This window comes from Lontra canadensis, unplaced genomic scaffold, assembly GCF_010015895.1.
Source record: "Lontra canadensis isolate GAN:19392208 unplaced genomic scaffold, GSC_riverotter_1.0 scaffold20, whole genome shotgun sequence".
NCBI lineage: Eukaryota > Metazoa > Chordata > Mammalia > Carnivora > Mustelidae > Lontra > Lontra canadensis.
This window is the reverse complement of record NW_022631014.1, coordinates 17,815,504-17,825,768: the sequence shown is the minus strand read 5'-3', so window position 1 is coordinate 17,825,768 and position 10,265 is coordinate 17,815,504.

Sequence of the window (10,265 nt, the reverse complement as noted above, 5' to 3'; positions counted from 1 at the left end):
AAAATGATGGTGGATGAAACCAACTGTGCTAAATGAACATGATTCACTCTCTCATTCATTCATTCATTCATTCACTCTGGAATAAATTTTCTCTTCTGTTGCCTTTTGCAGATTGTTTATGTTTTGTCCAGAAGTGAATTTGTTTACACACTCAAATTGCACAAGCACTCTCTCTGGGTGCACTGTTCATCCCTACTTCTCCCTCCAAGACACTCCCCTCCCTCACTCCCAGGGCAAATGTTGCCACTTCCTTGATTTTATTGGAGGTTTTTTCCCCCTAAATTTTTACTGTGGTAAAATATACATTAAATTTACTATCTTAACCATCTTTAAGCATATAGTTCATTCATATTAAATACATTCAATGTTGTGCAACCATCCATTTCCAGAACTCTTTCACCCTGTAAAACTGAAATTCTAATCCTGTGATACGATAATCCCCCATACCCTCTCCCCCCAGACTTTTTATGACTCAAATGGCTTCTTCTGTGTCCCCTTAACCCAAGCACTAAGCAGTATCTTAAAACAACTACTTCTGTGATGATATTATTCACTTTAAAAAACCCCATCTCTTGGGGCGCCTGGGTGGCTCAGTCATTAAGCATCTGCCTTTGACTTGGGTCATGATCCCAGAGTCCTGGGATCAAGCCCTGAGTCAGGCTCCCTGCTCAGCAGGAGTCCTGCTTCTCCCTCTCCCACTCCCCCTGCTTGTGTTCCCTCTCTTTTACTGTGTCTCTCTCTGTCAAATAAATAAATAAAATCATTTTAAAAATCCCATCTCTTTTTTCTTTTCTCTCTCCGAGATAGCAATCTTACCATCTCTTCTGAGGAATGGAAGTCTTTTCTTTTCTCTCTCTCTCTCTCTCTCTCTCACTCTTGAAGTCAGTACAAAATAACTGAAGACTATAACGTCCGGATCCCAAAGCTTGTGAAGGTGGGGTGGTATGTGGGTGCTAGAGTCAGGGAGTGGGTTTCTTAGAGCATTAGTTGGTCGGTGTCATCGTTCTGAAAAGAAATTTTGCAGTAGCTAGCAAAAGCAACAGAAATGCTTCAGTCCACTGATCCAGTCATTCCTCTTAGACAATCAAAGATATGCACAAAGCTTTATGTTCATCACAGTGTTGTGCATAATAGCAAAAACCAGGTGTTGCCCCTGTGTCCATTGGTCAGGGCTAGGTAAAGTCTGTATGCAATCATTAAAAACCATATTTGAGTTTTATACATGGGGAAATGTTTATGCCATAATGTTAAATGAAAAATACAAGATAAACTGTATTATGATCTCAAATCTTTTCTTAAATTTGTATCTGCAGAGAATAACATGGTAGAGAACCACCTCAGTGTTAAACAATATTCAGGGATAATGGAATATTGTGTAATTTTAAATTTTTGTATATTTATTTATTTATTGCATTTTCTATGACTGTACACCTCTTTTATATTCAGAAAAAGACACAAAGAGGGGCACCTGGGTGGCTCAGTGGGTTAAACCGCTGCCTTCGGCTCAGGTCATGATCTCAGGGTCCTGGGATCGAGCCCCGAGTCGGGCTCTCTGCTCAGCAGGGAGCCTGCTTCCTCCTCTCTCTCTGCCTGCCTCTCTGCCTGCTTTGTGATCTCTCTCTGTCAAATAAATAAATAAAATCTAAAAAAAAAAAGATATTTAAAAAAATTTAAAAAAAAAAGAAAAAGACACAAAGAATATAAAACAAATACACTTAAAATGGAACAATCTTACCTAGTACTCAAAGAAAAACAAATTAGGTGAGAGGCAAGATGGCGGAGTAGCAGACTGAAATGACACCAGATCCCAGGAGTTCAGCTAGATAGTTATCAAACCATTCCGAACACCTACAAACTCAACAGGATATAGAAGAGAAGAAGAGCAGCTATTCTAGGAACAGAAAATTGACGAATTTCTGAAAGGTAGGACGTGCGGAGAAGCGAATCCAAAGCGACAGGAAAATAGACTTGGGGGGGGGGCAGCTCCTGGCAAGCGGCAGAGCAGTGGAGCACAAAATCAGAACTTTTAGAAGTCTGCTCCACTGAGGGATGTTGTTCCAGAGGTTAAGCAGGGGTGGATCCCTTGTGGGGACAGTGTGGTCTCAGGTCCCATGGGGTCACAGAAAGATCAGGGGTGTCTGAGTGTGGCAGAGCTGCCAGGTATCAGAGTGGGGAAACCAACTACAGAGACAGAGCCGAAGAGTGAGCTTTCAGCTCGGGGTTACCTTAAACTATGATCCAAGGCACAGTCGGACCACTGCTCTTTGAGCAGGGACCCCACAAGTGGCAGATCTGGGGAAACTCATCTTCCTCCTCCTCCAGGAGGAGCAGTAAGGTAGGAATCTTCTGGGTTTGGAGACTCCAAATGGGGCCATGTACCAGAGATAGAAACAATCATTCATAGGCTGGGTGAGCTTGGAGTGTGGCCAGAGACCAGGGAGGCAGGAGGGATTGACTGCTTTTCTCTGAGGGCACACTGAGGAGTGGGCCCTGAGCTCTCAGCTACTCTGGGCCAGATTGGGAGGCCGCCATTTTCATTCCCATCCTCCAAAGCGGTGGGGAAAGGGTTCAGGGAATGAAAGTTCTGAGAGCAAAACTGAGCAGATTACTTATCCCAGTCCCTAGCAAGGGTGGTGCAATTCTGCCTTGAGCAAAGACTTTTGAGAATCACTACAACAGGCCCCTCCTGCAGAAGATCAGTAAGAACATTCAGCCAAGACCAAGCTTACAGATCAAGGAGAACAGCAGAACTCCAGAGCTAGGGGAAAGCAACACATAGAATTCATGACTTTCTCCCCATGATCTTTTAGTCTTGCAAAGTTAAATATTTTTTTAATTTTATTTTTTTCTTATTCTATTTTTTTTAACTTTTCCTCTTTCCTCTTTTAACATTTTTAAAGTAATTTATTTTAACAACACCTTTCTTTAAAAAAATCTTTTTAAACCTTCATTGTTATAGTCATATTTTAACCCCTTCACTGTATTTAACCTCATTTTTCATAAACATATAGGTTTTTTTTTCTTAAAAAATTTTGGGATACAATTTCTTCTAATAGATGAAAATATACCCTAATCTAGCACATGACTTTGTTCTAGTCTTCAGCTTGAGCACATCCCTTCCTCTTTTTTTTTTTTTAGAATTAAAAAAAAATCATCTTTACAGTCATATTCTATCCCTTCATTGTGTTTATCCTTATTTTTCTATATATATATATGTATTTTTGCATATATTTGTTTTGTGTGTGTGTGTATATATATATATATGTATATATATATATATGGTATATATATAAGTTTTTCTTTCTTTAAAATTTTGGGAGGTAGTTTCTTCTAAGAGACCAAAATACACCCAAAATCAAGTTGGTGGCTCTGTTCTATTCACCAGTCAGATATATATACATATATAAAAAATATATAATATATAATTATATTAATATATTAATATAATTAATATATAAATATAAATATAAAATAATATATAATATACAATTGTATAATATGTATATTATATAATAATACTATAATATTAATAATAAATATGTTATATAAAATTATATATATAATTTTTATTTTTTATTTTTAAATTTTTATTTCTTTTAGTCCCCTTTCTTCTCCCCCCAGTTTTGGATGTCTTCTGATTTGGCTAGTGTACATTTTTCTGGGGTCTTTGTCACACTTTTAGTATTTTATTATCACCTTCATATATTCTTATCTGGATAAAATGACAAGGCAGAAAAATTTACCACAAAAAAAAGGACAAGAGGCAGTACTGATGGCTAGGGATCTAATCAATACAGGCATTAGTAATATGTCAGAACTAGAGTTCAGAACGATGATTCTCAAGGTGCTAGCTGGGCTCGAAAAAGGCATGGAGGATACTAGAGAAACACTTTCTGGAGAAATAAAATCCCTTTCTGGAGAAATAAAAGAACTCAAATCTAACCAAGTTGAAATTTAAAAAAGCTATTAATGAGGTGTAATAAAAAATGGAAGCTCTTACTGCTAGGATAAATGAGGCAGAAGAGAGAATTGGTAATATAGAAGACCAAATGATGGAGAATAAAGAAGCTGAGCAAAAGAGAGACAACTACTGGACCATGAGGGGAGAATTCGAGAGATAGGTGATACCATAAGATGAAACAATATTAGAATAATTGGGATTCCAGAAGAAGAAGAAAGGGGGGGGCACAAGGTATATTGGAGCAAATTATAGTAGAGAATTTCCCTAATATGGCAAAGGGAACAAGCATCAAAATCCAGGAGCCAGAGAGAACCCCCCTCAAAATCAATAAAAATAGGTCCACAGCCTTATGTCCCATCATCTAATAGTAAAACTTACAAGTCCTAATGACAAAGAGAAAATCCTGAAAGCAGCGTGGGACTAGAATTCTGTAACATACAATGGTAGAAATATTAGATTGGCCCCAGACTTATCCACAGAGACCTGGCAGGCCAGAAGGAACTGGCATGATATATTCAGAGCACTAAATGAGAAAAATATACAGCCAAGAATACTATATCCAGATAGGCTATCATTGAAAATAGAAGGAGAGGTAAAAAGCTTCCAGGACAAACAAAAACTAAAGAATTTGCAAACACCAAACCAGCCCTACAGGAAATATTGAAAGAGTCCTCTAAGCAAAGACAGAGCCTAAAAGTAGTAGACCAGAAAGGAACAGAGACAATATACAGTAACAGTCACCTTACAGGCAATACACTGGCACTAAATTCATATCTTTCAATAGTTACCCTGAATGTAAATGGGCTAAATGTCCCAATCAAAAGACATAGGGTATCAGAATGGATAAAAAACCAAAACCCATCAATACGCTGTCTACAAGAAACTCATTTTAGACCCAAAGACACCTCCAGATTTAAAATGAGGGGGTGGAAAACAATTTACCATGCTAATGGACATCAAAAGAAAGCTGGGGTGGCAATCCTTAGATCAATTAGATTTTAAGCCAAAGACTATAATAAGAGATGAGGAAGGACACTGTATCATACTTAAAGGGTCTGTCCAACAAGGAGATCTAACATTTTAAATATCTATGCCCCTAACATGGGAGCAGCCAACTATATAAACCAATTAATAACAAAATCAAAGAATTGACAATAATACAATAATAGTAGGGGACTTTAACACCCCCTCACTGAAATAGACAGATCATCCAAGCAAAAGATCAAGGAAATAAAGGCCTTAAATGACACACTGGATCAGATGGACATCACATATATATTCAGAACATTCCATCCCAAAGCAACAGAATGCACATTCTTCTCTAGTGCACATGGAACATTCTCCAGAATAAATCACATCCTGGGTCACAAATCAGGTCTCAACTGGTACCAAAAGATTGGTATCATTCCCTGCATATTTTCAGACCACAATGCTCTGAAGGTAGAACTAGAACTCAATCACAAGAGGAAAGTTGGAAAGAACTCAAATACATGGAGGCTAAAGAGCATCCTACTAAAGAATGAATGGGTTACCCAGGAAATTAAAGAAGAATTGAAAAAATTCATGGAAACAAATGATAATGAAAACACAACTGTTCAAAATCTGTGGGACACAGCAAAGGTGGCCCTGAGAGGAAAGTATATAGTGATGCAAGACTTTTCTCAAGAAACAAGAAAGGTCTCAAATACACAACCTAACCCTACACCTAAAGGAGCTGGAGAAGGAACAAGAAAGAAAGCCTAAACCCAGCAAGAGAAGAGAAACAAATAAGAGCAGAAATCAATGAAATAGAAACCAGAAGAACAGTAGGACAGATCAATGAAACGAAGAGCTGGTTCTTTGAAAGAATTAATAAGATTGATAAGCCCCTGGCCAGACTTATCAAAAAGAAAAGGGAAAGGACCTAAATAAATCAAATCATGAATGAAAGAGGAGAGATCACAACCAACACCAAAGAAATACAAACAATTATAAGAACATATTATGAGCAACTATACGCCAGCAAATTTGACAATCTGGAAGAAAGGGGTGCACTCCTAGAGATGTAAAAACTACCAAAACTGAACCAGGAAGACATAGAAAACCTGAACAGACCTATAACCAGTAAGGAGATTGAAGCAGTCATCAAAAATCTCCCAACAAACAAGAGCCCAGGGCCAGATGCTTCCCAGGGGAATTCAACCAAACATTTAAAGAAGAATTAATACCTATTCTCCTGAAACTGTTCCAAAAAATAGAAATGGAAAGAAAACTTCCAAACTCATTTTATGAGGCCAGCATTATCTTGATCCCAAAACTAGACAAACACCCAACAAAAAGGAGAATTACAGACCAATATCCTTGATGAGCACAGATGCAAAAAATTCTCACCAAAATACTAGCCAATAGGATCCAACAGGACATTAAAAGGATTATTCACCATGACCAAGTGGGATTTATTCCTGGGCTGCACTGTTGGTTCAACATCCACAAATGAATCATTATGATACTATACATTAATAAAAGAAAGAACAAGAACCATATGAAACTCTCAATAGATGCTGAAAAAGCATTTGACAAAGTACAGCATCCTTTCTTGATCAAAACTCTTTAAAGTGTAGGGATAGAGGGTACATACCTCAATATCATAAAAACCATCTGTGAAAAACCCACAGCAAATATCATTCTCATTGGGGAAAAACTGAGAGCTTTTCCTCTAGGGTCAGGAACATGGCAGGGATGTCCACTATCACCACTGCTATTCAACATAGTACTAGAAGTCCTAGCCTCAGCAATCAGACAACAAAAAGAAATAAAATGCATCTGAATTGGCAAAGAAGAAGTCAAATTCTCCCTCTTTGCAGATGATATGATACTTTATGTGGAAAACCCAAGAGACTCCACTCCAAAACTGCTAGAATTCATACAGGAATTCAGTAAAGTGTCAGGATATAAAATCAATGCACAGCAATATGTTGCTTTTCTATACACCAGCAGCAAGATAGAAGAAAGAGAAATTACAGAGTCAATGCCATTTACAATTGCACCCAAAACCATAAGATACCTAGGAATAAACCTAACCAAAGAGACAAAGAATATGTATTCAGAAAACTATAAAGTACTCATGAAAGAAATTGAGGATGACACAAAAAATGGAAAAATGTTCAATGCTCATGGATTGGAAGAACAAATATTATGAAAATGTCTATGCTACCTAAAGCAATCTATACATTTAATGCAATCCCTATCAAAATACCATCAATTTTTTTAAAGAAATGTAACAAATAATCCTAAAATTGGTATGGAACCAGAAAAGACCCCAAATAGCCAGAGGAATGTTGAAAAAGAAAACCAAAGTTGGCAGCATCATAATTCCAGACTTCAAGCTCTATTACAAAGCTGTAATCATCAAGACAGTATGGCATTGGCACAAAAACAGACACATAGATGGATGGAACAGAACAGAGTGCTCAGGAATGGAACCTCAACTATATGGTCAACTGATTTTCGGCAAAGCAGGAAAGAATGTCCAATGGGAAAAAGAGTCTTTTCAACAAATGGTATTGGGAAAATTGGACAGCCACATGCAGAAGAAGGAAACTGGACCATTTCCTTACACCACACACAAAAATAGACTCAAAATGGATGAAAGACTTCAATGTGAGAAGGGAATCCATCAAAATCCTTGAGGAGAACACAGGCAGCAACCTCTTTGACGTCAGCTGCAGCAAGTTCTTCCTAGAAACATCACCAAAGGCAAGGGAAGTGAGGGCAAAAATGAACTATTGGAACTTCATCAAGATCAAAAGCTTTTGCACAGCAAAGGAAACAGTCAGCAAAACCAAAAGACAACTAACAAAATGGGAGAAGATATTCACAAATGACATATCAGATAAAGTGCCAGTACCAAAATTTATAAAGAACTTATCAAACTCAAAACCCAAAGAACAAATAATCCAATCAAGAAATGGGCAGAGGGGGTACCTGGGTGGCTCAGTGGGTTAAGCCTCTGCCTTCAGCTCTGGTCATGGTCTCGGATCATGGGACTGAGCCCTGCGTCAGGCTCTCTGCTCTCAGCAGGAAGCCTACTTCCCCCGCTCTCTCTGCCTGCCTCTCTGACTACTTGTGATCTCTCTCTCTTTCTGTCAAATAAATAAATAAAATCTTAAAAAAAAATGGGCAGAGGACATGAACAGACATTTTTGCAAAGAAGACATCCAGATGGCCAACACACACATGAAAAAGTGCTCCACATCACTCAGCATCAGGGAAATACAAATCAAAACCACAATGAGAAATCACCTCATGCCAGTCAGAATGGCTAAAATTAACCAGTCAGGAAACAACAGATGTTGGAGAGGATGCAGAGAAAGGGGAACCCTCCTACACTGTTGGTGAGAATGCAAGCTGGTGCAGCCACTCTGGAAAACCGCATGGATGTTCCTCAAAGAGTTGAAAATAGAGCTACCCTATGACCCAGCAATTGCACTACTGGGTATTCACCCTAAAGATACAAACGTAGTGATCTGAAGGGGCATGTGCACCTGAGTGTTTATAGCAGCAATAACCACAATAGCCAAACTATGGAAAGAATCTAGACAACTATCAACAGATGAATGGATAATGAAGATGTGAGATATATATATATATATGTATATATATATATATATACATATATATACATATATATATATATACACATATATATATGTATATACACACACACACACACACACACAATGGAATACTATGCAGCCATCAAAAGAAATGAAATGTTGCCATTTGCAATGACATGGAAGGAACTAGAGGGTATTATGCTGAGCAAAATAAGTCAATCAGAGAAAGACAATTATCATATGATCTCACTGATATGGGGAATTTGAGAGTCAGAGTGGGGGATTTGGGGGGTAGGGAAGGAAAAAATGAAACAAGATTGGATCGAGAGGGAGACAAACCATAAGAGACAATCTCACGGAACAAACTGAGGGCTGCTGGGGCGGGGTGCGGAGAGGGTGGTTGGGTTATGGACATTGGGGAGGGTATGTGATATGGTGAGTGCTATGAAGTGTGTCAGCCTGACGATTCACAAACCTGTACCCCTGGGGCAAATAATACATTATATGTTAATAAAAATAATTAATAAAAAAAGAGAAAACTGGATTTAGGTTGTAAATGGCAAGAAGTTCTTTAAACTGAAATAATGATTACAAAAAAAAGAAACATAAGTTAAAATTTATTTTTGTTTCTACCTCAGTAAATGAGGAAATATGGAGGAAAAAAGTAATTTTCCTGCTGAACATGTTTTGTGGTTTCTAGAGCTGTCTAGGGTGTGTCTGTGGAGGAACTGTGGCTATTGCCTAATAACATGTCTTATTCAACAGAAATGGAAACATAGTGCCTGTATCCTTGAGAAAACAAATTGGCCCTCCTATGGATGGAGGGTGTCTTGAAGGGAAATCGTATATTCCTAAGTTTGCTAAGAACTATGTTTGTCACTTGCTGTCAGATAATACCACTTTGGGGTAGCCTACCATGGGGTTGCCAATGTAGCTATATAACAAGTCATGTTGAAACTGGTCTAGTCCCCATGGGCCAGGGAAGTGGGTGTGGATGGAGGAGAAAATTAACTTTGGTTGGGACAGACTACCCTAATTTTGAGGGCACTAATGAGGCATCAACTCAGGGCCAGGTGATACCCAAGGTGGACTTCTCAGTCAAGTTGCCATATTCCCATGAATAGTTGGTAGCTTTGTGGGACCAGAGGTCAATTCTCTCCTCAGGGATAGACTCACACAGAGAGAGAGACAATGGAAAGCCCACCAGACCTTGTATACTCTCCAGATGCAGTGGATTATAGAGGTAGTAGCTCTTCCCACCAATCCAAGGAGTGTATTCTCCACCTTTCTTGGTGATGACATCCTTGCAAAGATGACTTCTCCCTCAGACAGTCATTTGATGAGCATAAATAAGTCTAAAGTGTGTACGATTATCTGGAAGGGGCTGGCCACTTCCCCCAGGGTGTGCCCATCCTTGGACAGTGGCCCTTCTCAACTAAGACTCTGCCTGCCAACTCAGATCCTATTGACAGGTTTCCCTCTGGGAGTCCTGGTATCCTTGCTGATGAGTGTCTGTTTACCACCTTTATTAGAGATACTGATGTCACAGAAGAGCTGTTTCCAAAAGCTGCCCCATCCAGGCTGCCATCTGTCATTGTGAGTGGACTGATTCTGTTAAACTTGGCATTCTGGAGGGCAGACCTCCCCTCCCAGATCTGCAGACCTTCCTTCTGGATTTTTTTTTTCCATGCTCACCTGTGTTCTCTGCT